Consider the following 24,175-nt stretch of genomic DNA (forward strand, 5'->3'; position numbering starts at 1 on the left):
TGCAGAGTCAGTGGAGACCACACGGGGAGCTGGAACTCTCATCTCCACCTGGCAGTAACAAGGAGCAGCTCCCTCGGGGTCAGCTGTCAACAGAGGACAAGTGGGGAACTTGGACTTCTACCCCCACTTCGCAGTGCTGAAGTGATGCCTCCCCTTCCCCCTGACAGAGTGGTGCCAAAAAGCCAATAAAAACAGGTTTAACAAAATCTAGAGCCTCAGAACACAGTATAAAAATATTTAATTTTCAATTGAAAATCACTCATCATATCAACAACCAGAAAGATCTCAAACAGAATGAAAAAAAGACAATTAATAGATGCCAACACTGAGATGAAAGATGTTAGAATAATCTGACAAAGATTTTAAAGCAGGCATGTTGAAAGTGCTTCAAGGAACAATTAAGAACACGCATGAAACAAAGAAAAACACAGTCAGTCTCAGCAAAGAAACAGAAAGTGTCAACAAAGAAAAGATGTAAAGGAGAACCAAATGGAAACTGTACAACTAAAAAACAATAACCAAAATAAAAGTTCAATGGATGGACTCAACAGTGAGCTGAAAGATAGAACAATAGGAACTGCTCAATCTGAACAAAGAGAAAGTAGATTAAAAAAAAATTAATGGTGTCTCAGAGACCTGTGGGACCATAAAAAAATTTTCATATTCACATCAATGCAGTTGTAAAGGAGAAAGAGGGTGGGGCTAAAGAAGTACTCAAAGAAATAATGGCTGAAAACCTCCCAAATTTGACAAGAGACATAAATATACAGAGTAAAGAAGCTTAGCAAACCCCAAACAGGATACACTCAAAGAAATCGTGCCTAGATATATAATTAAACTCCTGAAAACTAAAGACAAGGGAAAAAACCTTGGAAAAAGTCAGAGAAAAACACCTTGCCTATAGGGGAAAAATAATTTGAACGACAGTGGTTTCTCATCAGAAACCATAGAGGTCAGAAGAGTTTTTTCCAAGTAAAAGTATTTTATAATATTTTTCAAGTGCTGAAAGAAAAGAGTTATAAACCCAGAATCCTATCCAGCAAAAATGTTATCTAGGAATAAAGGAGAAATCAAGATATTCTCAAATGAAGGAAAACTAAGAGAATTTGTCACCAAGAAGAACTACCCTAAGAGAATAGCTAAAGGAAGTTCTCTAAACAGGAAAAGAATAATAAAAGAAGAGAAGAAAAAATGTAAGCAAAAATATATGTAAATACAATAGGCTTTCCTTCTCCTCTTGAGTTTCTAAATTATTTTTGATGGTTGAAGCAAAAATGATACTACTATCTGATATGGTTCTAAATGTATGTAGAGGGAAATTTAAGACAATTATATAATAAATGGGGAAGTGTAAAGGTATATAAGGGAGGTAAAGCTTCTATATTTCACTCAAACTGGTAAACTGACAACACCAACAGACAGTGATAAGTTTTATATATATATATATATATATATATATATATATATATATATATGTAAAAATGTAATTCCTAGAACCCCCATTTAAATGGCTATACAAAGAGATACACTCAAAAACACTATAGATAAATCAAAATGGAATTCTAAAGAATAAGTAACCCACAGGAAGACAGGAAAAAGAAAACAGAAATGAAAAAAATGAGAGAAGGAAGAAATGGCATATTCCAACCTTATCAATAATTACATTAAATGTAAATATCAAAATACACCAATTAAAAGAGAGATAGTGGGAGAGTAGATTAAAAAACATGACCCAACTGTATACTGTCTAAAAGAAACTCACTTTAAACATGACAGTGTAAGCAGATGAAAGTAAAAGGATGGAAAGGGATATATAATGCAAACATTAATCAAAGGGAATAAGGAGTGATTATATTAATATCAGATAAAGTAAACTTCAAAGCAAAGAAATTACCAGACCCAGAGGGGGATGTTATATAAATAGGAAAGGGTCAATCCACCAAGAAGACATAGCAATCCTAAATGTGTATGCACCAAAAAATGGTGTGTAAAATATGTGAAGAAGAAACGGATAGAACTGAAAGAAGAAATAGACAAATTCACAATTATAGTTGGAGACTTCAACACCCTTCCCTCAACAATTGTTATAACAACTAGACCTAAAATCATCAAGGATATAGAAGAATTCATCATCAACCAACAATATAATCAACATTTATAAAACACTCCACTTAACAACAGCAGAATACATGTTCTTTTCAAGTGCCCACAAAACATATACCAAGATAGACCACAGCCTGGGCCATAAAACAAATCTCAACAAAGTTAAAAGAATTCAAATTATACAGTGTATGTTTTCTGAACAAAATGGAATCAAACTAAAAATCAATAACTGAAAGATAACAGGAAAATCTCCAAATGCTTGGAAACTAAACAACACACTTCTAAATAATCCATGGGTCAAAGAAGAAGTCTGAAGGAAATTTTTAAAATATATCAAAATGAAAGAAAATAAAAACACAACATATCAAAATTTGTGAGACACAGGTAAAGCAGTATTAAGAGGTAAATTTATAACACTAAATGCATATGTTAGAAATGAGAAAAAGTCTCAAATCAATAATCCAAGCTCCCATCTCAAGAACCTAGAAAATGAAAAGCAAAATAAACCCAAAGTGAAAAGAAGGAAATAATAATGATACAAGCAGAAATCAAGAAAATTGATAACATAGAAAAATCAATGAAATAAAAAGTAGATTCTTTGAGAAGACCAATAAAATTGGCAATACTCTAGCAAGACAGACAAAAAGGGGGAGAAAGAGAGAGAGAGAACACAAATTACCAATATCAGGAATGAAACAGTGGGTACAGTATTGTTACAGACTCTGCAGATGTTAAAAGGAATACCAATAAATACTACAAAAAACTCTACAGACCTACATCTGGCAAATGGACCAATCCCTTGAAAAATAAAAACTACCACAACCCACCCAATATGAAACAGATCATTTGAATAGCCCTATAACTATTAAGGAAGTTGAATTTTTAACTTAAAAGCTCCCAAAAAAGAAATCTCCAGGACCATGTGGTTTCACTGGAGAATTCTACCAAACACTTAATGAAGAATTAATACCAATTCTATACAACCTCTCCAGAAAATGGAAGAAGAGGGAACACTTCCCCGTTCATTTTATGCAGCTGGTATTACCTGATGCCAAAACCAAACAAAAACAGTACATAAAAAGAAAACTCAGACCAATATCCCTTGTGAATTTAGACACCAAAATACTTAACAAAATATTAGCAAATAGAATTCAGCAATATGAAAAAAGAATTATACACCATGACCAAGTGGGGTTTATTTCAGGGATGCAAAGCTGGTTCAATGTTTGAAAAGCAATTGTAATCCACCAGTCAAGAAATCAAATAATGAAAATCGCATGATTATATTAATTAATGCAGAAAAAATCTTGACAAAATTAAATATTCATTCATGATACAAATTCTCAGAAAAATAGGAACAGAGGGAACTACCCTGACTTGATAAAAAGAATCTATCAAAACCTACAGCTAACATTACACTTCATGGTGAAAGACTAAATGCTTTTCCTCTAAAATCTGGAACAAGGTAGGATGTCTGCTGTCACCACTCTTATTCAACATAGTGCCAGAAGTTTTAGCCAGTGCAATAATACAAAGGAAACAAAAGGCATACAGACTAGAAAACATTAAAACATGAAACAAAACTGTCCCTACTTGCAGATGACATGATTGTCTACATAGACTATCCCAAGGAATCTATTTTTAAAAATAATAATAAAACTCCTAGAACAAATAAGTGAATTTAGAAAGGTTACAGGAGTCAAGATAAATATGCAAAAACCCATTGTTTTTATATAGACTAGCACTGAATACATAAACATCTTAATTAAAAATAAAACACCACTAACAATCACACATAGAAAGTAAATGGGTGTAAACTTAACAAAACATGTACAGGGCTTGTATGCTGAAAACTATGCAATGATGATTAAGAAAATCAAAGAAGATCTAAATAAATAGACATATCATGTTTATGGATTAGAAGACTCAAATTAGTAAAGATGTCAATTTTCCCCAAATTGTTATACAGGTTTAACATAATCCCTATCAATATCCGGGCAAGACTTTTCATAGATATGGACAAGATTCTTCTAAAATTTATATAGAAAGGCAAAGGAACTTGAATAGCTAAAACCATTTTGAAATAAAGGAATAAAGTAGAAGGAATAAACCTACCCTATTCCAAGACTTATTGTGTAGCTACAGTTATTAAGACTGTGTGATACTGGTGGAGAGATAGACACACAGATCAATGGACAGAACAGAGAGCCGAGGTATAGGCCCATACAAATATGCCCACTGATTTTTGAAAAACATGCAAAAGCAATTCAACACAGGAAATGTAGCCTTTTCAATAAATGATGCTGGAGCAATTGGATATCCATAGGAAAAAAAAAAACATTGACCTAAATCTCACACCTTATACAAAATTTAACTTAAAATGGATCATAGACTTAAATGTAAAACACAAAACTATAAACTTTTAGGAAAAATGGGAGAAAATCTTTAGGATCTAGTGCTAGGCAAAGAATTCTTAGACTTGACACTGAAAGCACCATCCAAAAAAAGGAAAAAATGATAAATTTCCATGGATTAAGAAGTAAGTGGGGGAGAGAAAGAAGTGTGTGGTTATAAAAGGGCAACATGAGGGATTCTTGTGGTGGTAGAAGTGTTCTTTATCTTAACTATCAATTTCAATACCCTGGTTGCGAAATTGTGCTATAATTTTATAAGATAATATCATTGAAGGAAACTGGGTAAAGGGTATATGGGATCTCTCTGTATTATTTCTTATAACTGCATGTGAATCTATAATTATCTGAAAATAAAAAATTTAATTTAAAAATTCCATGCATTAGTTATAATTTGGTTTTCTTTTTTTAAAATTTCATTTTATTTTCTTATACAGCAGGTTCTTATTAGTTCTCTCTTTTATACATATTAGTGTATATATGTCAATCCTGATCTCCCAATTCATCCCGCCACCACCACCACCACCCCCATTTTTCTTTTAATTTTAATATACAATTGTAAATGCTTTAGAAAAAATATCTTCAGTAACATACATGAAAAATAATGTCAAATTTTCACTTTTCAACATTTACTTCCATTTATAACTTTGATGAAAATATACTCAAATGCCATTCTGATGACATCATTCCCTTGTTTAAAAATCTTTCCATGGCTTTCCAAGGCCTACAGCATAAAAACTCCTTAGCTTGGCGTTCAAAGACATTCCTCTTCCAGACACTTGCCGATCAACCCAGACTCACCCTTCACTCCTGCCCACTGGTGCACACTCCTCTCCCCAACTCTTGACAACTTGAAGTTCCTTAATGTGCCTTGCTGTTTCATGCCTCTCTGCCTGTTCACCCTGCCCCTAAACACCTTCAAAGCTTTCAAGACTCTGTTAAACTCACCTCTTCTAGGATCTCTTGCCTGTTCCTCCCCTTAAGAGCCCAGACCAAGGAGAATTCACCATCCATCGGCAGCAGCACCGTAACTTGTACATCTATCTTGGTACCTAACACTCAGTTGCTAACATGTCTTTCCCTCTTCTAGTCTGTGAATGCCTTGAGGATGAGGACTGTGTAATTCTACCTTAGCAGTTCCTGTGCTTCATATAGTGCCCAACACACAGCAGGTGGTCAAAATGTCTGTGGAATGGCTGACTATCCAGCTCGCATGACTCCTGCTTTCTGGTGGTTTCCTTGTCCTACCTGTTTCTCATCCTTTCCCCCCAAATAATTCATTCCTTACTCTCCTAAAGTCCCTTAGATGTTGTCCACAGGACAGTCAGCTGTGTACATGCTTGCCTAAGAGTTCCTCAAGGATGGGCAGAGTGCATTTTTCAGACACACTGTAGACACATCAAAGAGTTCAACACTGATTGATAAACAAGGTGTTCAACCAACTGAGTGAACAAAGGAATGAATGACCTTGAAATACCTTGTAAAGTATACAATGTAGGTTATTTTTTAACTTTACTCCAGGACCTTTTATAAAGAGAGAGACAGAAGGACAGAAAAATACACATAATACCTATAACTCACAAGGAAGAGCCCTACGTAGCAGCAGCACAGATAGGGAAGAATGAATACGTGGTTGGAATCATGAACATCACTGTACAGCTTTTAAGTTTGGGGTTAGGTCCTTTGAATTGTTCTTTGGGGCTGACGGAAGAAGGGAGGGTGAGAAATCATCACATCATTTCCAGCTGCTTAGAGAAGAATCACAGTGTGAGTCCTATTTATCACATATAGGGAAAAAAGAGACACAAAGACATGTCAGATCATCAAACGGCACATTTCAGTTTTAAGCACAGCAGTCCCAGCCTTAAGGAATATACAATCTACTTTCCATTTAATCATTCCAAACATTTGCCTTTAGAGCAGTTCAATGTAATAAGGAAATAATGCATGGGGAAGAGTATGGGCTGTAGTTTCAAACAGGCCTGAGTTCAAGCCCAGCTTGATCCTTTGCTAGTTATAGGAGCCTGCCACTTAATCTGTTTCCTTCACTGTAAAATGCAATATCAGACCACTTACACATGGGACAGGTATGAGAATTAAATGAGATAATGTATGTAAATTGTAGAGCCTAATGCCTAGTACACAGTAGGCCAATAAATTATGACTGTTCGTTTCCCCATCAAAGGCACCAATCTCTGGATTATGAACTTCAAAACACCTTCAGGTGAAACAGTTTTCTCATTTAAACTGTATTAGAAGCCAAAGTTATAACACCAGGAGAATACCTAAGAAAAGTATGATATGTGTTAAAAATGTTATGCTAGAAACCCTGCAGGGCTCTCAATAAATACTTGTTGACTGACAAATGCATTGTCAGATCATAAAAACACACAGATGGAAAGAGATAACAGCATAAAAAGGTAATTTGATGTATAACTGATTCACTTTGTTATAAAGCAGAAACTAACACACTATTGTAAAGCAATTATACTCCAATAAAGATGTAAAAAAAAGGTAATTTGGAATCAGCACAGGATAAAGATTATACTTCAATAAGTATTTTATTTTTATAAGCAACAGTAAAGGTAACTGGAAATCACTGGGGGAAAAAATCAGGTTTTCTTTTACAGCCACAAGTTTATATGAACACCTAGAGGCACAGTACCCAAAATGCTGGCATCGCACTGGCAAAATTGCTAAATTGGAAGCAAAAGTGTTCCAGGTCCTTAGGGATGTCTGTATTCATGACATCTGTGGACACCTCCTCCCACATGACCCAGGGAGCAGGAGACCCAGATGTCCTACACACCCGTGACCTACAAACTCATGACCTAAACACCCATGACCAAAGCACCCATTCAAACACTTCCTGGAGCATCATCGTCTCGAAGACATGGTTTACATAACAAATGTTTACTGAGCTTTACTGTGTTCCTGGTACCATGCTGGGCTCAGGGACACTAAGATGGGTGGATCATAATCCCTGTCCTCAAGAGGAGAGGTAGACATATAAATAAACAATTGCGAGTAGAGAGTGACTGGGTGTGTAGAAGGACACGTGGAGGCACAAAGAAAGGAGTCATCCATTTAACCTGAAGGATTCAGGAACTATTTCTCAGAGGTAGTAACAATTGAGCCAGACCTTAAAAGATAAGATGCTTTCCATGCCAACAGAGTGTAAAGGCAATCCAGGCAGGGGAACCCCTAGGACAAAGGCCCAAAGTCTAAATATAGAGGTGAACTCAGGGAACTGTGGGCAGTTCCATGAGAACTGGGACATCTGTAAGTCATATATAATGTACGTATACATAGTATCTTACATGCACAGTATATACATATCTTCCTATCCTTGTGAAATTGGCAGCAAATAATTATTCCCATTTTGTTGATGCATGTACCACAAACTTACACTCCCTATTCCATGAGCTAATCGGTTCACCTAATATTTTTTAACTAAACACCTGGAGTTATTGGTTATAGGTTGTTAAGTGGCCCTCAGTCATCTATGCCTTGCTCCCCACAGGTTCCTGAATTTCTATGAGACATGGCACCCACAGTGATGAAGGTCCTGGGAGGGATGGGAAGGAAGAGAGACTGAAGGACAGAGGGACACAGCTTCCCAGTATGGGCATCTCAATGGCCCAACAAAATAACTCAACATCCTGGAAAAATAAACATTTTGGAATTGTTAAGAAATATTCTAGAAATGTGACTAATACACGAATCATCTATGTACATTGTGAAACCTAAGCCTTACGTTATTTCACAATATAAATATTTAAAAATTTTCCATCAAGAAAAAAATAAAGACAAGATGTGGCAATTTGTGGAGAGACCCACAGCACCCTAGGGTTTTGTGCCACTACAGATCATCTTATTTATGCTACAGAAATAGTCGCTATGTCCACAACAGGTACCACTAAATGATCTCAGTATGTTTTCTCACTGAACCTGAGATAAGGGGATAAGGAGAGGTCAAAGACTAGAGTGGAAGCATCCCTTGTGCTGTTAAAAATAGTGCTGTTAGGCACCATTGAAATGGCTCTATGGTTGCATTAAAATCGCCACTTCAAAATGTCATCTACAGGGGCTTCCCTGGTGGTGCAGTGGTTGAGAGTCCGCCTGCCGATGCAGGGGACACGGGTTCGTGCCCCGTTCCGGGAAGATCCCACATGCCGCGGAGCGGCTGGGCCCGTGAGCCATGGCCACTGAGCCTGCACGTCCGGAGCCTGTGCTCCGCAACGGGAGAGGCCACAACAGTGAGAGGCCCGCGTAACGCAAAAAAAAAAAAAAAAAAAATGTCATCTACACAATTTTGCGTCTCAGGTCTGCCATGAAAGGGTTATGTGACCTTTCCAAAGGTCACATAATTTCTTTAAGCTTCTAATTCCTCTCCTGTAAAATGAAGACCTGGACCAAATAACTTCCAAAGTCCCATTCTGACAGTTTACAATTCTGACTTTCCTTTTTACCACATCTAGTTATCCCAAGCCACTATCTGTACTAACAACCAATTGCCTGGGGCAGCAGAAGTCTAACCCCTAGTCCCGACGACACATGCGTGAATTTTTGACCCAAACAGCACAGTTCACTTGAAATGCCCCCATGGGCCCATCTGATCAGTGCTTTTGCCCCACACCTTGGGCAAACATGCACTAGAAGTAAATCAGCAAGAAAATGATGGCTGCCCCCAAAGCAGTGACTTGAAAATCAATATTTACCTTGCCTTCTGTGGTTTCATTTCCTGCCCGGAAATGGGGCTGGGTGCTGCAGATGGGGCCTGAGATGACAAACACTTCTGATATAGGCTCTGAGTTCAGCATGGTTTCCTTTGCTGTGAGATATCGCTAAAACACTACAGAACTTTTCTTTACGTGGGATCAGGCAGAAAGCACAATTCAGATGGACTTCACTTTGGATTTCCTACTTCGGATGAAATTAGATGGAGCATCACCCTCCAAAGTGCTTTCCAGACTCAAGGAACCCCCAGGGTAGGTAAGGAAAGAGGAGGCACCCAAGGGTTCCAGCAGCCAGTAGGCAACAGGTATGAGAAATACAGCTGCACTGGGCACCCTGCCAGGAGGACCACAGAGTTGCCCCAGGAAGAGCCCACCCCTAGCTCAGCAACACTGGGTCACAGCCTTCTTTCTACTGGGGCGGTGAGCTCTGTCTGCATATTTGTAAGGGTATTTAAGGCAGTGTTTCAAAGCATGAATTATAACGCCAGAGACCTGGGTTTAAGTTTCATTCCTGCCCCTAACCACCTCTCCAAGCCTCAGCTTCCTCATCGCTAAAACGATGCTAATAGTAGAATCTAATCATAAGGGTCATTGTGAACATTAAATAAGACAGTGAACGTAAAGCAATAAGGTATAGTCACTATCTCACAGTGCTGTGCTGAGCTGTACTTGAGCCTGAGACAAAAGGAAAAATCAGTACTACTGAGCCTGTCTTTGTTAAAATCTTGATATTTTGTGTTCATCGTGAATTTTTTGAAAGCTTAATTTAAAAATATTGCATTAAAGTATTACTTATCTTAATTATTGAGGGTTTTTTTTTTTGGCATCCTTTAACTCTTACACATTCACCTAAGAACTCAGTAAATGTCGGCTCTCATTTTACCGTCATCATGCAATGACTGCACATCACAATTTAGCACTTAATTATCTAATGTCTTGTATTAGTCACTGTTCTAGTCGCTTATGTCCTGTTTCCCAACTAATTTGTACACTTATTAAGGGAAGAAATTATGACATATGTCTTTTATCCCTAAAACTGCTGAGTCATAAGAGATTCAAGTAAGTGCATGTCCAGTGATGGCTTATAGCCTAAGGTAGACAATTTATAACACCACTGTCTTCTAACTGTTTCATGTGTTTGAAGGTTTTGTCTCATGATCCTTCAGAGGGCAGGGATGGCATCTGGCATTTATTCTATGCATGTCTGGTGTAAAGATGGGGGACAGAATCAAAGAAGTGGCAGGGACCTTTGAGTTCATCTAATCCCACCTGCTCACTTTACAAAGAAATCATTTGATGTCCAAAGAGGTTGCATGATGTAGCCAAAACCCCTCAGTGATAGCGCCGGGATCTCCTGGGCTCTTTCCATGCCAGTGCTCTGCTAATTTTCTTTTATCTCTTCTTGCCCATCAGTATCAAGCACGGAATTTTGCATGTAGGAAAAATCCAATAAATGATGTAGATGATTGATTTCTGGAACTTGAGTAATCTTTGCTTAAAGAGGGAGTAGGGAGTCATTGCCTGGAAAAGTGTATGTATTTACCAACGAACCATATCTCCTGGCTCAGTGTGGCAAGGTGTTTATGAGAACACTGGATTTGGAGTTAGACAGCTCTGTTTCAAGTCCTGGATTCACTACTTTCTAGCCATGTGACCTCGGATGAAATTGTTTCTTAATTGAATTTTCCTCATCCAAAATAGGAACATAATAATGGTACTTACCACACAGAATTGTGAAAAATTACACAAAACAGAAACATGTAAAGAGTATGGCAGGCTACTTAACACATAGTAAATGCTCAACAAAAATGAGCAATTATCACTATTCTAAAAGTAAAGCCCTAAGAGTTAGGCGGGCTATAAGAGCAGATGGATAGAGTTATATGTATGGTTGTTTAATCTACCCACATTGCTATATAATGGTGGATAAAGACTGGGAATGGGGAGCTAAATTATTAATCAAGCACTTATTATGATGCTATATCTAGCCCATGAAGCCTCAGAAATAACTCTGATGTCCAATGTATTCTGTGAGATCTCAGTTCTATATAATCATGACAAGGGCCCCTCATGTACACACACACCAGCTGCCTAGCTCCTGAAATTTTACAGATTTCCAAAAGCAACGGGAGCCCAGGCAAGCGGACTATAAAAGGGACCTGTCATAGAGTCAAGAATGCCTAACTATAACCCCACTTTTAGTTTCATTTCAAGAGAAAACAAACTATATTAGCAAGGACACCCAATCGATAAGCAGAAGCCCAGACAAATAATAAGACACTCCATGACTTGGAATGTTGCCAGCACAAGCCTGATGCTATGAACAATGGATGGAGTAACCCAGGGAAACCAATTGCATAATTGAGTTCACACAATCCCTCACCTACTTTTATTCTCTTTTGCCCTCCGCAAAAAGCAGTACTCTGAACCCAAATTCATATGACTCCACAGGAAGATGTGAGGTAGAAGTGTGAAAAGTATCCTATTTTTTATTACTTAGAACTTGGGAGAAAGAAACAGACTTGAATATCCCAAATTTCCAACCAAAGACTCCAATATTTTGCATTTTTGCAGCACCTTTATACCAAAATCCTCAAACCACTTCTGCTTGTCTGATATTAGCATCTCAGGGAAGCAGCCAGGAGTTTGCTGAAGCATTTTAAAGAGCACTTAATAGTCAAAGCTGTTTTGAATTTTGAAAAATGAGGGAAAATACAAATAAAAGTATTTTTCATTCTGGGTCAAACCCTCTATTGGCAATCTGAAATTTCTCTTAAAGTTCAAGGTTTCCCAAAATCAATGTGGTATCCTAAATTGGATCCTAAAACAGAAAAAAGGACATTAGTGGATGAATTGGTGAAATCCAAAGAGTCCATAGTTCAATCATTAGTATAATACCAATGCTAATTTCTAAGTGCTAATTTCTAAATGTACCATGGTTACATTAGATGTCGACCCTAGGGGAAACTGAGTGAAAGATATGTAAGATCCCTGTATTTTCTTTGTAACTTGTCTGTAGATCTAAAATTATTCCAGAGTTTATTCAAATATTTATTTTTAAATTAGCAAAAAAATAGTAAGTCAAGATTTCTTTGCCAAAGAAACTCTGGTGAGTGAAAGGGGTGGGGATTACTATTCTCTCTCCGCATTGAAAAATATACTAAAAGGACAAAAATCTCCAGCTTTCTTTACTAGAGATCAGCCAAAAGATGGTGGCCAACTCCATTTCTCCTCAAGGTAACATGTTGGGAAGCTAAAGGGAACTGGGAGCTCCAGGATGTAGGCTCTCCAGTCTGTAAAACAGAGATAATGACCTCTCTCTCAAGTGTTTCAAATGGGGAATCAAGGGCACAAAAGAGGTAGAACACGTGACCTGTGTCAGGAGCTAGGTGAGTGGCATTGTCCTTTGCTCCTTCTCAGGACATCCCCACTGGCGGCTCCTGTCAGCCCCTCAGGGAAACCTTACAGGTGGTCCCTCTGGGTGGAAGGATGGCTCCTCTGTCTTGGCAGGAGGGCTCCCCATGCTCATGGCCTCAGAGGATCTGCTGGATGTCTTAGCTCCTGGACAGTGAGTTGTGGTCTCTCAGTCCCACCTCTAGAAGCAGCTTATACTCTGCTGGGCTCCTGTCAAACTCTCTGGGGGCAGCTCTGTCCTCGCACCACTTTTTAAAGAACAGCCCACCCACCACTCTGTGGGGATAGGGAGACAGAAAAAACTACCACTTACTTAACTGATTTACTTTTCAGTAAGAGTGAGAAGGGAAAAAATGAGTCACGAGCCGAGGCTGGGGGCTCAGCACTTGCCCCACAGAGTGGCACTGTGCAGGCCACAAGGTGGGTCATTTCTAGAGCAACCTCTGCTCCCCTTGGCTTGGCCCAACTTTTGATATGTTGCACTGACTCACTGTCTTTTGCTTCAAGGAAATTCTTAAATTAACTAGACCTTGACACTGTATGACAGTGTAGAGCCCATTCCTTCTTCCCGGCATTGTCCAGTCTTGTGGATAGAGAATATTTTGGTAAAAGTCCCAAGTTTTTTGTCCTATCTCCATAGGTTGTGAATTTTCTTGAGTAATCTCTATTCCAAATATTCTGCCTTATTGATCCTAGACACCACCCAAATGTCCCAGAAACTGAAAATGTTTTAATATTATTCTCTCCCTGACGGCCTCATCTACCTAAAGGTGACCACATGTTCTGCCAGCCCCTGGGCTTTCTTCAGAAGTGGTCAGGGTACCCAACAGGTGTGTGGGTACCATCAAGGACACTTCTCATGCTTTTGGCCACTTAGCATCTGAATCCTTCCTTTGTCTGGGGAGTCCCTCTCCCTGTGAAGCAGAGCTGGTCTTCCACTGTGGAGCTGTCAACGACAGATATTTGCTTACGGGCCTCCCTTGCAGCAGATGGGCTAGCCTTGAACTAGACTCTACCAATCAAATGAACCTAGTTCAGACTTTAAATTGGAAACTAGTTACACAGAAGAGCAGGAGTCACCCAGAATCCATTCTGGTGTGGGGATGGCTCCACCCAGCTTACTGACATAGCAGTGGTGGCAGATTCAGAGCAGTTTCCAGCACTTACTGTCAGTGTGGCAGGGGTACACGCTGCAGTGTCTGTGCTTAGCAGGAGCTGCCCTGGGTCTTCACCAGACCAGTTCTCCAGCACAATTTGGATATTTCCCCTGGCCGAGTAGCCCCAGAGCCTGTCCTTTTGACCTTTCTGGAAATTCTACAAACCAGAGCCTACTTCATGGGTCAGCAACCTGTGTGGTCACACGGGGCCCCAGGCTCAGCATGATCCTGTGCTTAGTTAAATGGTCTGCTGCCCATCTTCCAATCCTTCAAAGTTTTCACCAAGAAGCCTCACATTTTCATTTTGCACTGGGCCCTGCAAATTAAGTAGCTGAGCCTGCTGTGAGCTAGCTAATATACTTTAGGTTAAGGGGTTCTTAACCTTTTGTGTGCCATGGAGCCCTTTGGAGGTCTGATGAAGCCTATGAAGTATATAAGGAACGTTTTGAAATGCACAAAATGAAACACATAGGAAGCCAGTTATATTAAAATACAGTTAAATTTTTTAAACAAATATATGATAGCATAATATGTGTGATTTTTTTATTAGTACATTAAATAAATCTAGTGGCAGGTCTAGTAACTGCTGTTGCCCAGAAGTAGTATTCTGGAACACCTGCAACAATTGAAATGTCACTTGAAAATACCTATGACTTTTTTTTTAAAGATTTTTTAAAATATATTTTTATTTATTTATTTAGTTTTGGCTGCATTGGGTCTTTGTTGCTGCGCATGGGCTTTCTCTAGTTGCAGCGAGAGGGGGCTACTCTTCGTTGCAATGTACAGGCTTCTCATTGCGGTGGCTTCTCTTGTTGCGGAGCACGGGCTCTAGGTGCGCAGGCTTCAGTAGTTGTGGCACATGGGCTCAGCTGTTGTGGCTCATGGGCTTAGTTGCTCTGCAGCATGTGGGATCTTCCCAGTCCAGGGCTCGAACCCGTGTCCCCTGCACTGGCAGGCGGATTATTAACCACTGTGCCACCAGGGAAGGCCCCCTATTACTTACAAAGGTGATAAGGTCACAGGTATCTGATTTGTTGTCTATATTCATAACTTAAAGAAATGCTACATTCAGTGATTTTTTTCAAGTGATCCATCCAAGTCACAGTGTCTTTATTTTTTAATTAAAATTTAATTGTAAAACTTAATTAATTAGGGCTTCCCTGGTGGCGCAGTGGTTGAGAGTCCGCCTGCCGATGCAGAGGACACGGGTTCATGCCCCAGTCTGGGAAGATCCCACATGCCGCGGAGCGGCTGGGCCCGTGAGCCGTGGCCACTGAGCCAGCGCGTCCGGAGCCTGTGCTCCTCAGTGGGAGAGGCCGCAACAGTGAGAGGCCCGTGTACCGCAAAAAAAAAAACACAAAAACTTAATTAAAATTTAATTTAAATAAATTCCTTTTCTGCTTCAACTAGCCAAAGCTGTTATTTTGTTGCTTACAAAGAGAAGCCTGTAGGATACAGGTACCTGATGTGACCCAGGCTCCAGGACGAATCCTGAGTATGCCAGGGCTCTCCACAGAAAACAAGCAAACACAACAGTGACAGTGGTCCGAGGTGAGTCAAAGGCGTATCCAACATAGCTCTGCCTCAGCTGTTAGGATCTCAGAAGAGAAAGTGTCAATGGTGACAGTCCAGGATGCTGTCTGTGAAACATGTGACAAGCCCTATGTGTGTGGTATAAACCAAGTGATCTAGATGTCTGAGCAAGTGGAGGTAGGTCCCTTCCAGCTGGGAAGGTCAGCTATTAATAAGAGTTCTACCTTATGAGAAGGGAGATGAAACACATAACAGTATAATCATTGCGCCAATGTCCACAGCAAGTTAACAGAATGTTGAAGAATCTCCTTCCTCAATTTCCCAAATCCTAATCCAGAATTCTTTGTTCTAGCCGCATTACCTCTCAGGTATTTCAACATGAGTTTGTTTTTTTACAGATCTCAAAGGAAATATGATAAAAACATACCTCCTTGGGTACTATTCTCTTGTTCCCCTTCCACTCCTCCTTTTGGGACAGGGGACTCAAAAGCCCTTCAACACAAAGGGAATATCTATCCTTTGGACACACTTGAGAAACCTGTGTTTGTTCAGAAAGTGGAAAACAATCCATTTGCAGATATCTTGAATTTTCCAAAGTAGTTTTATATCCATTATTATACTTGAGCTCTGGGCATATATCATTACCCCTGTTTTATAGATGAGGAAACCAAGGGTCAGAGAGGTTGCGACTTGCTCAAGGTCACAGAGCAAGAAAGAAAACCCAGGTTTCTTTCTTCTTAGTCCAGTGTCCTTTCCTCTGCCCACAACTCTCCTACGAGCAGATCATAACAAAAGGGGAGGCCGTCTCTGAAAGGGAAGTGCAGTCATGCAGATCGTCAAAAAACCAAGACACCCACACCCCAAATTCTGGGCAACAGGTGCCAGCTAGGAGAGGAGAGGCTCAAAAAAGAAAACAGATCACCAAATCCTCTGGCCCTGAACAGGCTTCAGTTTGAGTCCCCAACATGGGACAGAATTCCTTTGGCCAGTGCCCAGCACACAGAGTCCTTCCCATTCCTGCCTGGGACTTAGGCTCATAACAACAGCAACAGCAGGAAAAGGGCTTCATGAATATAAAAATAAACAAACTTTCTATTTTTAGCAGGGCTGCAGCTGTGAGAGCTTCTTTATTTGCTTTTTAGCTGCAGCATTCTGAGGGAGGAGAGGCAAGCCGGGAGGGGGTGGGAGACGAGGACAAGTAGGGACAGTCACACTGGGAGCCAAATTTTCCATTGCTGAACCTGATTACACACAGGTCACAGAAACCCACGTCCAGCCTGGAAGTCTGTGGAGTCTGCAGGTCTGGAAAAACTGGAGAGCGACAACCAGGAAGCCAGCCGGTGACTGGGCTCTCCTCTGGCCATATATAGAAATAAATCATCTTTTGCCTAAATGGTTTTTAGAGCTACTGAAAACCGTGTTGTAGTGACTCCACCAGAGGAGTGGAAGACAAGCTTGTGAGTAGAGACCTTTCAACCCTTAACTTAGGCTGTAGCGAGAACCTATGTGAATCTCGCAGAAACTCAGATCCAGCAACTTCCAGGCTTAAACCCGGCTGGGGTCCGGAATTCCCAATAAGCCTGCAGCATTTTTCTCCTGCCCAGCCCTCACTGATAGCACTCAATATCAAGATCTTGAGAAAGGACAACCCTAATGTTGGAGGTGGGGAGAAACAGGAGCTGTGGTTCCTCCTTTCTGTTTGCCTGAGACAGGATTGGACATTATGAGAAGGGAGTTCCAAGGCCACCACAGAGGAGGGACCTTTCCTTATACATGTCACAGTGGCTTTAGGAAACGTATGCACCTGATCTGATCTCAGAAGTACCTCTTTAGCCGTGCAAATACCTTTGGCTGTGCCATACCCTGACCCCATGGCATCTTTAATTACATTCTTTTCCCCTCTTGTGGCCCTTTTCATTCATGGTTGCAACTATATTTTCAGTCCTCCTGAGCAGACAGAATTGCAGACCCCAAAGCAGTACCTAGGAAGGAAAGAACCCAATGCTTTGGGTGCTTACAAGGAAATAAGTGCCCAAGCAAGGGTACCATGCTCTTCCATGCTGGGAGAGAGTCTCTACAACTTCCTGGATGTTGCCTTATGGCTGGCAGTCTTCATTCACTGGCAAATGTGTACCGAGCACTCCACTGTACCGTCGCTTGCAGTCCAGTGTGGGGAAGAAATAAACAGACGATGTCATCACTGTGGGGCAGGCTCTATGATGGGTAAGCACAGAGTCCTGTGGGAACACAGAGGACTGGCTTCTACCGCAGTCCTGGAGAGTCAAGATCTTTTCCGAGGAGATGGTGCCTCAGCTAGCACCCAGGCAGGTAGAGATTGGGTAGGGCAAGCGTTTCTCCTCGAACACTCCCTATGAAAGGGTAGTTCTCAAATAATAACATGGTAAGAGGACATAGCAAGGCTAAAATATATGAGAGCTTAACCCCAGCACCTCAGAAATAGTCCCTCCCAATAACATTTATCATTTTACTCAATAACACTACTAAGCAAACCAATTGCTGGCTAATTACAAGAAAAAAGACAGTATCATAATCTATTTGACTGTGAATTTTGACAGCTAACAATGTAAGCCCTGGAATCTTGAGGTTGGAAGGGATCGAATGGGCTACTGAATCCTCTCACCACATATAAAAATCCCTTCTACAGTATCCCTGCCAGATGGTCACCCAGGCTCTGCTCAAATTGCTCCAGTAATGGAGAGCTCTCCACGGATCAAGGCAACTAGTTATTAATAGTTAGTTTTAAAAGCAGGAGCTGGAGTGTGTAGTGGCCTCCTACCCAGCTGAAGTTCAGTCTCCCAGTCTTTCCACACTCCAATAAATCCTACAGAAGGCCACCAGATTAACTTTGAAAGTGGTCAGTCCATTGTTCAAAACCTGCAGTGACTCCACCTACTGACATACAAATTCTAACCTCCTTCTAAAAGACTAGAAGAGCCCATATCAAAATGTAACATTGGTTATATTTGGTCATGAGGTTTACGGATGATATTTTGTTTTTCTCCTTCATACTTTTGAGTTTTTCCCTAGTTTTCTGTGAAACAGAGAGAGAGAGAATAAGAAAGGTAATAAAATAATTAATGTTATTTACAAAAAAGTCCTACTGTGTTTATTCATTCATGTTGTACCCAATTTAGAAATCTTTCACTCTCTTTCCCAGTCTTTAAATTCTTCTGCACCTCCTAGATTCTGGCCAACCCACCTCTATGTTTCCTTCAGTGCTCCAGCCCTTACTGCCCTTAAATCCAAAGTATAAAATTGAGCACTTTATTATAAGCAGTTTTCTACTATCTGTTAATCATCTCATGAGATGTGGTAGGTTCCACATCAGGCTGTAAATTCATTAAGGACCATATCATAGTGCCTACCTAGCGCAAGGCAGAGGCTATTATAGATTCTGCATGAATATTTGCTAGTGGATAGATGGATGGATGAAATTCCACTGGGTGTATTTATTAGCTCAGTTGGTTAGAGCACAGTTCAAATGATCAGAGCACAGCTCTAATAAGTTTTGTATGTCATCGGATCCTATGCTTCTCAAACTAGGGTGCCCACAACCCTGGAAGAATATGGCAAAGAAAGTCAAGTGTATATGAAGCCACAAGATATTAAATAATGTCTTCCTAAAGCAAAAATGTCCTCCTTTGGGGGAATACTCTGGTGGAAAAGTACGAGAAGCACTTTTGCAGCCCATCCCTTTCCAAGTGCAGGAATTCCATCCAAGGCTGACATCCAGATACTGCTTGAGTTCATCAGTTTAGGCTTTGCTTCTAGATACTTTCAGATGCCAATAGGTCTATACCCCACCAAGAGATGTTCCTGGAAGGTATCATTCATCCTGCATAAAACAATGCAGAGATCACTGGTCTAGGAGCCAGAACACCTTGGTTCCAGCCCAGTTATGCAACTACTGTGGGCTACCAGCCTCTTCAAGCCCCAGTCTCTCATCTACTCTGCCCTCCCAACAAACGTTGGGTTAAATTAAATAATACACTTGAAATGTCTTTGTAAACTGAAATTTATGTGCAAGCTTCAGGTATTATTATTGTTGCCCTTATCATCCCAGAATCAGTGAACTTGATTGTGTCCCATGGGCACAGAGGCTGCTTCCCAAACCTGTCCTGTTGACTAAGGTGCGTAGCAGTGGAGCTCTGAATTCAGAAAGTTGTAGGTGGAAACCTGACTCTAGTGTAAGCTCCACCAGACTACAGTCTCATTCATTTTTATATATCTCATGTTTTGCATAATATTTAGAATATATATATATATATATATAAACACACACACACACACACACATATATGCTGAATGAATGGGTTTCTGTTTATTGGGATTTCTGCCTTCCATCATCTACCTGATCTTTGGCAAAATTAACAATTTTCCAAATCCCATTCTCCTTATCTCTTAGATAAGTATAATAGTATCTCATAGTGTTAAAAATGCATAAAATATTTTTATGCATTTATTTTTATGCATAAAAATGCATAAAAATGCATAAGCTGCCTGGCACATAGGAAGCAATAAGTCAACCGCAGTTAAAACAGAGGGAGAGGGCTTCCCTGGTGGCGCAGTGATTGAGAGTCCGCCTGCCGATGCAGGGGACACGGGTTCGTGCCCCGGTCTGGGAAGATCCCACATGCCGCGGAGGGGCTGGGCCCGTGAGCCATGGCCGCTGAGCCTGCGCGTCTGGAGCCTGTGCTCCTCAGTGGGAGAGGCCACAACAGTGAGAGGCCCACGTACCGCAAAAAAAAAAAAAAAAAAACAGAGGGAGAGGGTGAGTGTATTTCTGCAACTTGGTAAATGAAGGCTAAACTGTTATCTTATGGTTTTGTCAGCCCTTCCTTTTACCTGTTATGAAAGCGCCAGCCTAGGGAAAGGAAGGTTGCTTGCAGCAAGGATGATGTTCTGAGTCACTGAACTAGTTAAGGAAGCAAATTTCAAAGGCACAGTTACTTTGTGGGCCCTCAGGGCAAAAGGAATAAACAATTCCAGTCTTCACAAAAACTTCCAGAATGAATATGCCTGGGCAGGGCAAGCTGGGGTTTTCCAGAGGTCTCTCTGACAAAGTGACAAGAAATGTTTTACCTAGGCCATGGCAATGCTATATGAAACCCACACGATGGGCTCACTCAATAAGTTGATCAGTAAACCGAGAGCAGGAGACAAGGGGAGCCAAAAAGAGAGGCGAAATGAGAGTTCTGTGGAGCCCTCCTCCCACCCTGAGACCCCTGCCAGAAAAATGGAATACTGAGGCCCTTTGTTTACATGTGCGCTAAGCCAGTGATGAACCCCAACAAAGAGCGCTCCGTCGTGCAGTGCTGCCAGTTCCAGAGACAGTGCTGGAGAAAGAGCTTTCGAGACACAGCCCCAGGAGGCTGGGAGGCAGAAACGGAAAATGAAAACTGAGCCCCTTCATGCCCCAGAGGTAGAAACAAAGGGCCTTCCGAGCTATCACCACCCCTCACCAGCCCCACTGCTGGAAGGGGTGCTCCATCTCTAGAACTTACAGGAGCGCTCAAGAAAGCATAAAGCACGTGGAACAGAGGGGCACAGGTGTGTGGGGAGACATGGTGATTATCAGAGGAGACATTGAAGAGCTTCCTGAACTTCCCCCAATGTCAAGATTTGGAGCTACAGTTATAAAAGTAATATTTCCCTGGCATCTTGGATGCAGCATTGAAGACATTTTGGATGCTGCATGGAAAAGAGCTCCCAAGAAAAGTATATTGTCACTGCTCTTTTTAGAGGAGCTTTCATAATTAGAGTAATTTATGTCAGAATTAGACAGTTTAGGGAACAGAGATTTAATTGCAAGAGATAAATATAATAACTGGTATGAAAACAGGCTCTCAAAATCTGTTTAGAAATCCAAAGCCAAAATGAAAAAGCAATGCATTTGAAAAGGGCTGTAAGGGGTGGGCAGGAGTGAGGGGTGGGTGGAGGCGGGGAGAGGAAATGCTTTCTCAGAATAGTTATAATTTAGCTGGAAAACTCACTGTTTTTTGGATAACCTGCTAAAACTGAACACGAATGAGACTAAAAATAAAAGATAGCATCTGCAGAAAATACTTGGCTAAGGTAAAAAGAACAAGGTTTTGCTACCTTCATGAGGCAAAGGCCATGGAGACTGTAGAATTAGGGATGCCCACTGGCTCAAAACCAGGCCAGGGCTCTTGTCCACAAAGACCCCATGTGCACGTGGTGAAAGGGCCCGTCGGGCCACCCTGACTCCCGACCACATGGAGTCCATCTCAGCTTCCTGCAGCACTCCTTTACGGCTCTGCCATTCACCTGTCTGTCCAGACCCCTCTGGAATCCATTTATGTTGCCAGCTTGTGCCGCCTCCGGGAGATAAGCCATCCCATAAATTCACTACCTGCTGCGCAGTGTAGTATTTCCACTGACTTCTCCTGAACTTGCCTCCCTCGTGGTTCCGCAGTGTTGCTGCGTTTCAGGATCTGGTGCACAAGTCTGTGCTCATCTCATCCACACCACTTATAAGCTGACCATTTCCTCCTAACAGCCTGCATCTTGTCAACAGCCCTTCTCACTTCCAGTGGGTGCCTTAAGGATCCAGGCTGCTGTTCAGGTACTTTCTGAAGTACCCGTGTACACTTTTAGACCCTCGCCCAAGTGTTGCAGCCAAGAACATACCACCGGTTAAGGTGAGAGTAAGATAATGTTCTCAATTTAATATTTTCCCTCCCTGAAGAATAGGCCCATTTGGGCGCAGCACTGTCCTGGTGCACGCACATTATATTCGACATGGCTTCTGGACTCAGAGGGTTTGCAAACTGATGGGACAGTGTCTTCAGGCAGCACAAGGCCAATAGTGAAAGTTAACCCATCTGATACGGGGCACTTTCAAGAAAGAAAAGCTAGTGTGGCAGTCCTGGCCTTCACAGCAGGCTAAGGTTCTATGCTAAATACCCCCTTGATTTTCACAACCCTCTGAGAGGCAAGCAACACCTTTTGTCCCCAATATATTGATGTGAAACCAGAGCTCAGCAGGTGCTAGAGTTAGTAGGGGGAAGTCACTCAAATCTCCAGTCTCAGTTCACAAACATGCTTATTTCGGCTTCTTTTTTTTTCTTAATTAGATGTTAATGCTCTGTTTCACTCCATTTAGAGCCCACTAACCTCTTGACCACTCTCAAATATCTTTACGAAAAATATGAAAAATAATGAGGATTAAGCAAAAGGTAACAGCACCATGGTGGCCTGGGGCCATGCATGAGGTCATCAGACTTGGGATTATCACTGCCTAGAGAATAAAATAGTAAGTGGATGCTCTAACATGCTTTTTTGTAAGGGATGCGTCATCCGCCCCGAGTGAGAACATCCTGGCCAGTCGCCCACTCCTGTACTTCTACCATAATTGCATCTTCCTAGCAATGCCAGTTCCTCAACAGACTTGGCAGCCTTGGCAAACCAATGTGAGCGAATCCGCCATCTTGCCCACTGCCTTCTCTGCCACAGAAGCTGTTGGCCTTCCTCACTTACTGAGGCATCACAGAGACACCACCTCATGGAGAGGCCCGAGATTTTCTTCCCACCATCGACAGGCATGTCCATCAAGCCCTAAGCTCAAATCAACTGCCTCAGTTTCTCTTGTTTAATTTCTTCCCGTTCTCTCTGAAAAGCAACCCTAAAAATTGTCATGTAGGCCAGAGCCAATCTGTAATGTTGCTCTAGATTTCCAGGAAGGCATCTTCTGTAGCCCTTCCTCAATAGGCCTCATTCCAGGCCTGAACATGACCCTTGCTCCAATGTGGAATTCCTTAACAGAAGGTGACTTCCTCCTCTACTTGATGATATAGTAGTAAAAGGATGGATTGAGGGGTTGGAAACAGACTCAAATCTGGGTTCCACCATTTATGAGTTATGTGACTGGGAGGAAGTTACTTAGCTACTCTGAACCTCAGTCTCCTCATCTGTAAAACGAGGATACTACGTCTCATAGCTGTGTTGTGAAAGGCTGAATGATATGTTATGGGCAAAGCTCCTGGCACAGTGTCAAGTGTCCTTAGCATGAAAGGAAATCTCCACTCCCAAATCCTCAGGCCAGCATTCAAGGCCTCACTTTGCCCCCTGCCCCTACCCCATCCCTTGCTCAGGGCTCTGTTAGCCTCTGGCTTTAAACTCCGAGAGTGTCAGAGGAACCAACTCTATGTAGGTAGACAGTTGTAAGCTCAAAATGTGGTTACAGATTGAGCATCTCCCATCTTGGTTAGCACATCGACTAAGGGAAGCCTCTCATCTGGACACTTCTAAGCAATCTCCTCAGCCCAATCTTCCAATCTCTGCTGGCCCTACCTGACCACCTGTTAGCCCACCTGCTTCTGGGACCCACCTTTCCCCTCTTGTTCAAATCCAGACTAAGTTTTCTCCACCTGGGTTTCTGGGAAGAAGGTCTCATCTAATTTCCTTCCATTGGAGGAAAACTTCCTTTTCTCTCTTTCCTTAATCATCTTTGGCATTTCTGACTGGAAGGCTGGGTTTCTCTTTGGTCTTTCAACTCAGAGCCATTTGGTTTCTCCATCGCTAACAGAAACAGATCTCTTATTCCTCAGTCGAAACAGTTGGCTGCACTAGTCATTTTAACACCCACACGCAGAGGCCAAAGGACACCAGCACTCAAGCACAGGAGGTGGTGGGCAAGACACGGCTCAGCACCTGGCACCTGGGCACCTGGCAAAAATAGTCAAGAGGGCAGCATCTCAGGTCCACGTCATGGGAGGACCTCTGAAGAGGCCCCTAGACACTCCAGGGCCAGGTTCTGTCGTCAACCCACCCTCCC

General features: G+C 41.5%; 1 long non-coding RNA gene across 2 annotated transcripts in view; it reads right to left on the bottom strand.

Annotated features, from left to right (window-relative positions):
* The window catches only part of LOC307178038, a 367,206-nt gene that overhangs the window by 303,317 nt on the left and 39,714 nt on the right, over window positions 1-24,175 (bottom strand). The gene's annotated exons all lie outside the window — the stretch shown is intronic.

The sequence above is a fragment of the Stenella coeruleoalba genome (genome assembly GCF_951394435.1).
Source record: "Stenella coeruleoalba genome assembly, chromosome: 1".
NCBI lineage: Eukaryota > Metazoa > Chordata > Mammalia > Artiodactyla > Delphinidae > Stenella > Stenella coeruleoalba.